This window comes from Nilaparvata lugens, chromosome 3 (assembly GCF_014356525.2).
Source record: "Nilaparvata lugens isolate BPH chromosome 3, ASM1435652v1, whole genome shotgun sequence".
Taxonomy (NCBI): domain Eukaryota; kingdom Metazoa; phylum Arthropoda; class Insecta; order Hemiptera; family Delphacidae; genus Nilaparvata; species Nilaparvata lugens.
The window spans coordinates 3,275,506-3,283,312 of NC_052506.1; positions in this window are offsets into that span (position 1 = coordinate 3,275,506).

Consider the following 7,807-nt stretch of genomic DNA (forward strand, 5'->3'; position numbering starts at 1 on the left):
GTACACAACAGTATCCCATGATTTAAAACCCCAAATTCATTATTACTCTTCACAAACGAATATTAGAAGAATGATAAACAAACCATATTCATTGAAATGGAAGACCGTGAAAATTGAATTTGTATTTCCAATTTTGTTGATTACCATATCAGATGTGATCTTATTTCTTCTCATCAGCGCTCTTATTTCGCTTGCTTACCGCCAGTAGATCATCGATTTACATGTGATGACGTCCATAGTTTATTAGAGCTTTTGTTGATTACCATATCAGATGTGATAACAAGAATCAGCGCTCTTATTTCGCTTGCTTACCGCCAGTAGATCATCGATTTACATGTGATGACGTCATAGTTTATTAGAGCTTTTGTTGATTACCATATCAGATGTGATAACAAGAATCAGCGCTCTTATTTCGCTTGCTTACCGCCAGTAGATCATCGATCTACATGTGATGACGTCATAGTTTGTTAGAGCTTCAGTTGTGAGGCCTGAAGTAATAGTAAGTATTGCTATAACCATCCTCGGTAAATTTAGAATCTATACCAAAATGTCAAGTTGATCAGTCCAGTAGTACAGACGTAATGATGCGTCATCCGCGTACCTCGTAAAGTGTAAAGTTTTTAAATTTAGACTTTTTGAATAGTTATTGAGTTACTGTTCCAGATTTCTTGATTTAAGACTCCAATAGTATCTATTTTATTCAAAATTTGCTCGTTTATCTGAGTATTGAAGAGCGGAAACTGTATTTTGAAAAGTGAAAGTGACATAACCAACATTTTTATTTTGACAGTATAGTGTATAAATTGGAAATGGGACAGTTTTGGGCATGAGCCTGTTGTGCCTTCCTCATTTAGTATTTGTACACAATGTGATAAATAAATAAATATAACCTCCTAACCTGTACGAGTATAAGCAGTTGATTCCCTTATTTTAATAAAGATTATCGTATCAATTTTGTGTTTTAAATATTTATTCATCATTGCAATAATTTGAAATATAGTATGAGCTTTGTTTGACTATGTTCTGTGAAAGGAATTCAATGCTAATTGTTCATTTTAGTTATGTAGGGAGGAGTATTGAGCCATATTCTTTGTCTTCTTCTTACAGCTCAATCATTTGATTGGTTGGCTGCCTTCCATCTAAATCTGTCCATTGCTACTCTCTTCCATTGTATATAGTTTATAGCACCCAGATCCTTCGTCATTTGTCTCAAATACTGTAGCCGGGGTCTGCCACGACCCCTTTGTCCATCAACTGTACCTTCCAGAATACTTGACGTGAATGTGTCCTGTCTTATTATGTGTCCAATCCAAGAATATCGTCTGTCCCTGAGAAAATGCAGAAGAGATCTCTTTTCCACCGCCCTCTGGAATACCTCCTCATTCGTAACTCCGTCAGTCCATTTTATTTTGAGCATACGCCTCCAACACCACACTTCAAAAGCATTTAGAGTCTTTTCCTCAGCCTTACCAATAGTCCACGTTTCAGACCAATAGAGAGCTATACTCCAAATGCAACTCTTTATTAGTCTCTTTCTTATTTCCAACGATAGACTATTTGAGGAAAGAATATTCTTTGTACAATGATATTATAACAGATGGATTTTCGTCTAATAATAAAATTGTCGATATAACGAAAACTACATACAGTTTTCAGCAAAGTTTTTACGTCGAAATTTGAATGAGTTTGTACTTTGAGGATCGATTCTTTGTCCGTTTGTGAGTTTGATTTGTATGTTCGACGATACCTATACCATGCTTTTATCATTTTTTAGAGTTTTGTATATTTTTATTTCATATTGAACGTTGTATTAGGGAAATTATAACCAAGCACTACTGTATTCATGTCTAATATCGGGGCACCGAGCTTCGCTCATTATTTTTATTTATTGATAAACAGAACACAATTCTCTAAAATGATCGTGTTTATATTTCACAGCTGGCTATACGTAATCTCATGAATTTCTGGGATGCGATATTTTGATTAAATATTACATCGACATACTCGAAAGTGCAATTATTCTTTCATAAACAACATGGAAATTCATTTACCACTCTCAGATTTATTTCAATCAATATAACACCACCAATCTTGGTTCATCTCGAATCCTATTATATTAAGCGAGCAATTTTGTATTTTTATATTTAGTTATCTATATTTATTTATGTTTATCTATGTTCAACGGATCTCGAAAATGGCTCAAACGATTTTCACGAAATTTGGAACATAGTAGGTTTATGATATAAAAATTCGATTGCACTAGGTCTCATCCATGGGAAAACTCGCTGAACGACATTAAAGATAATGCATCCTTGGAAAAACAGCTGAGACTTTCGTCGTCTGTGGATGATAAAAAAAGTGAGTGAGCAAGTGCGTCTGTGGAAAATCGAAATATCTCATCCCCGAAATTCATAATCTGACGTAGAGCCAGCTGTAAAATATAAACAAGATCATTTTAAAGAATTGTGTTGTGTTTCTCAATAAATAAAAATAACGGGCGAAGCTCTGTGGCCCGATATTTTGTTGTAATTTGCCACATTATATTCTTATTTCTTTGTTTGTTTCATGTCTGTGTAACATTTCTTCATTGATTTCTCTCTTTTTTCCTATCATCTTCTCCAATACTTCCCTCTTCTTCTCCTCTTCACCGTTCATTCCTTCCGTGAGACAGCTGAACATAATTCTGTCTCTCTCCCAGACAGGTACTCACATCTCTTGTGAGTATCGACAAATGACGAAATTATCAACTGTTTTTCAACGGATGAATAATTATCCTTTTCATGTCCTTCAGCGAGTTTTTCCAGGAATGAAACCTAGTTCAATCGAATTTTCTTACCTTAAACCTACTATGTTCCCAATTCTTGAAAATCGTTAGAGCCGTTTTCAAATCCGTTGAACATAAATATCCAGATGACCAGATAAAAAATTTACAGAGATTGCTTGCTTAAAATATAATAGGATAAGGCACTGAGAAAATATCTTAATTCTATTTCAAATCTGAATGGAAGTGACAAACGATTAGAAACGAGATCATTCATGAATTGAGCTAGATACCAATTTTTACATTTTTATACTTACATAAACAAACACTCATAAGTGTACATAATTATGGCCCCATTAGCAGTAATTGGACAACGACATAAAACGTGATTTTATGTAAAGCTACAGATGGTAGCATAACTTTGATGGTAGGCGTACATATTGGAAAGCTAGACTTCAAACATAGTTATGCAACCGATTATGTTAACTAAACGAAGAAGACCAACCGGTTATTACATATATATATATTATATGAACTTGACTCTGACCCTAATAACCATGACATTGCTTACAGCAAGTTCCACCTCAAGCTGTCAGGGTTCCGTATATAAATAACATTGATGTTTCCATTCAATGAATACTGCCAGATGTATGTTAATCTCACTACAGTACTATATAGTAATAGTACCGTAGTACCGTGAACTGCATATATTTATAACTATATACTGCATGGGTATATAGGTATAATATTTGAGTGATGTTTGGAGGATGATCGGATGATCATAGGATGATGAGATTACACTTTCTCTATTACGTTTCATGTTCTTTTTATCTCAATAATCGTTTCTTCTTCTTCTTCTTCTTCTCTTCTTCTTCTTCTTCTTTTTCTTCTTCTTCTCCTCTTCCCTCTCCTTCTCCTACTCTCTCCTCCTCCTCCTCCTCTTCATCCTTCTTTCTCTCCTCCTTCTCCTTCAACTTCTTCTTATCCTCCACCTTCTACTTCCTCTTATCCTACTCCTTCCTCAACTCATCCTTCTCCTCCACCTCCTACTCCTTCTTCTCCACCACCTCCTTCTTCTCCTTCGAATTTCCCTTCTCCTTCTACTTCTACTCCTCTTTCTCCTTCCTCTCCTCATCCGTTCTTCTTCTTCTTCTTCTCCGTCATATTCTCCTTCATCTCCATTCTTCTTCTTCTCTGGTCTTCTCTTCTTTTCCTGTCCTTTTTTTCTTTTCCTGTCTTCTTCTTCTTCTTCTACTTCCTCCTTCTTCTCCTCCTCCTCCTCCTCCTTCTTCTTCTTCTTTTCCTCCTCCTTCTACTGTTCCTTCTCCTTCTTCTTCTACTCCTTCTCCGTCCCCTCCTTCTCATCCTTCTTCTTCCCCTTCTCCTTCTACTTCTTCTACTTCACCCACTTCTTCTTCTACCTCTTCTTCTTCTTCTTCCTAAGTTAATTCTACTCTTTACATAACTTGATGAGCGCAATTCGTTCCAGAATGGAGAGAAGAAGCAGCCCTACCCTCACTATGATTATTTCGAAAATTTACGACCATCGAAAAAAGAAAGTGCTCGGGTACTGGAATCACTATTAGATATTATCTACCGTGGTGTGTAATTCATTTTCAAAATGTCAGCATTTGTTGAATGGAATGCATTCATGTTAATCATGTAGGATTTTGACTGTTTCTCAAGTTGAGATACTCTCAGTTTCTCTCATGAAGAAATAAGATTAAAATGATTATGAAGAAATTTGAAATCCTGATTTATGAAGAAAAGCTGGGTATCAGGATGAAGAAAATGATCATGGTCGCGATGCTAGTAAGGTACTTTCAATAAGTAGGTAAGTGAGTTTAATAAGTTAACTTTTAGTTATGAAATTTGGGTATTCTGAAACGTAGATCCAAGTTATTTTTGATTAGTTGGTTAGTTTAGGAAATCAGCTGATACGTTATCCTATTATATTGAGCGAGCAATTTCTGTATATCTGATCATATTTTTACTTTCCTTGCCCTATTACCATAGGTAAGGAAAGTGTTGCTTTCCGAAAAAAATTAGGGTATCCAAATTTCTATTCGTTTCCCTTGTTTACAGGACAACGGTTGCTCGTATCTATCAAATTAAATTTAACCTTGATTAAGCCATGTCACCAAGCAAAAGATACCTCAAGAACCAATTAGTGAATCATATAATATTGCAATGAGGTCATTAATCTTTGTTCAATTGCTGGTAAATTTGATAGATTTATGTGTAGCTAGACAATAGAGTTTTGTTTGGTACAAGTGATACTTCTTATCACTATTTAGCTGATAATTGAGAAAGGAGAGCAATTTGAGACATGAAACTGTGCGTTTAATTTGACAGTGAAAGTATGCTGAATAGTTGTAGGAATAGGTGAATATCATTTTTATATTCATTTCATGAATGAAGAATTAATTAATGTAAGTAAACTTAAAGCTCAATTTTCTCGAAACTAACAATATGTCAATTGGACCCCTTGTATTATAACCCCTTCATCTAGTTTCAATCTAGCTGTTTACCCTGTTGTCAATATTTGCAGTAGAAGAAGTCTTCGGGGTGAATTACAGCATTTGATTGGGATTTTCGTTTAATAATAATTATTCATTTTCTGTATTAATGAGTAAAACAACCTGCATAATGAACGAAACCACCCCCCCCCCCAACACACCAAGATAAGTTTTCTCTGCTTTGGATTACATAACAATGTAACTAACTGATATTTAGAGGATAGATATACTTGACAAAGAGGATAAAGAGAAAGGGGAAGCATTGGAAGAAGAAGAAACATAGAATGAAAGAGAAAAGGAAACTGCTGAGATGATCATGGATATTGACAGAAAGAATCTTCCTCAAGTACACCTCAGGCTGCTGCATCATAAACGGTCTCGTCCTTTTCAAGGTCAAATCTCTCTCTCATCCCCTCTCAATCACTCTCTCTCTCCTCAACTCTCTCAAATTTCCAGCGGTCCAGCATTCTCCAATCATTCCTCTAGGTCCGAACGTATATCTCCAGACCATAGGGTATGAAAGAGAGGAGTAGAGGGAATATGTGAGAGATAGAGTGAGTGGAGATAGTCTCCCAGTTACCTCACCGGGTTTTGTTACTGCAGGTGATCAGGTTTTTTATTACAGCTAGCCCAGCGGTCACTTTTGAGAACCGGTTTGAGAAAGGATTAGAATACATTAGTTGAATAACTGATTTGAAAAATTAATGACTGGATCTTCAAGGGTAATGATGTTTGTGTTATTAAATTGGAGAGTGATCTTCTACAAGTAATTTTGAATCACAAAATATATTGCGATATGATCAAAAATCATCTTGAATTCTCATTAATGGTGTATATTTCTTTGTACAACTTGTATTTTCTTGTAATATTCCCATATTAATTTGTAATTTTCTCGTATAAAATATATCAAAGATAATTCTTCGTATCAGAGTAAAAATTAAATCTCCTTCTATTATTATCTCAGTAATAAAGCATTTTAGGACCCAAATCCATACTATTTAACAAGCAACTTCTTTTTATGTTTATATGTTTAGAGGTTTAGATGTTTAGATGTTTATGTTTAGATGTTTAGATGTTTTGATGTTTAGATGTTTAGATGTTTAGATGATTAGATGTTTATTTGTTTGTATTCCACCGGATCTCGAAAACGACTCTAACGATTCTCACGAAATTCAGAACATAGTAGGTTTATAATATAAAGACTCGATTGAACTAGGTCTCATCCATTGGAAAACTCGCTGAAGGACATTAAAGGATTATTATTAATCATCCTTGAAAAAACAGCTGATTTATAATTATTTCGTCTTCTGTTGGTGATGAAGTGAGTGAGCGAATTCATGTGTGGTGGACTGTGTCAAAATATGACTCAGCTGTGAACTTTTGTGATCATTCAATCAGTACTTAGTGCCGGTTGCAAAAAAGCCGGGTTATTTTTCAATCCTGATTAATTACAGTAGATACTCTTTTAGAAAAGGTCTTCTCTGACTTGGTTCACGTGAAGTTAATCAGGATTAAAATCTAGCCGGCTTTTGTGCAACTGGGCCTTTGTGAGGGGAATTTTTGCCTTCCCTTTGGGAATTAATCTCTTAATTAATTTACTGTGATTAGATAGAGCATTTCTGTATGAATGTTATTATAATTTCTTCCTTCGTAATAAATTTTTTATGCTTTTGTACTCCAGAAGCTCGGTCCCCGATATTCCAGGTTACTAGTACATTTTTCTTCATTTTGATGCAAGGAAACAACTCACCATGTTTGTCGGTTTTTTCAGAACCTCTGTATAGTTTAAAAAAAATGAAAAGCCACAAATAGTCATTCACTTGAAATTGAATTGATATTTACTCAAGTGTCAATATTTTCTTGATGAATGAATCTTCTTCAAAATGTCAGATTTTCAATTAGAATATAATCATAAATTGGAATATATTATTTAAAATACTAGTAGTTCTGTGAACAGTAGACCTCACGCAGTATTCTCATCCACAAATACCTGATTGGAACTATAGACCTTATGAAAATACAGCTATAGACTGTCTTCTCCACACATCTGTGTAATCACTTGTCAGCTGATTTATGATGAATATAGTCTGATTTTTACTCTAATATTTTGTATAGGAGGCTCCATTTCCCTTTTAATCATCCTGAAATGCAAAAATTTTCAAAAACCTTGTATATACGTCGACGCGCAATTAAAAGGAACTACCTGTCAAATTTCATGAAAACCTATTACCGCGTTTCGCCGTAATGCGCAACATATAACATTTGAACATTCAAACATTAAGAGAAAGCCAAACCGTCGACTTGAATCTTAGACCTCACTTCGCTCGGCCAATGAAACTTGCAAGAGCAAAAATAACTCTAAAATGCTACACGGGACAAATAAGCGTCCAGATAGGTTTGGTGGGGCCAACGGGACAAGACTTTCAGAAAAAGGGACGTCTGGTCACCTTAATAGATAAACATACTCGTACATGAATCACTTATGTTTTAATGTCCAAATATCATCAGATAAAGTAATGGACGAACT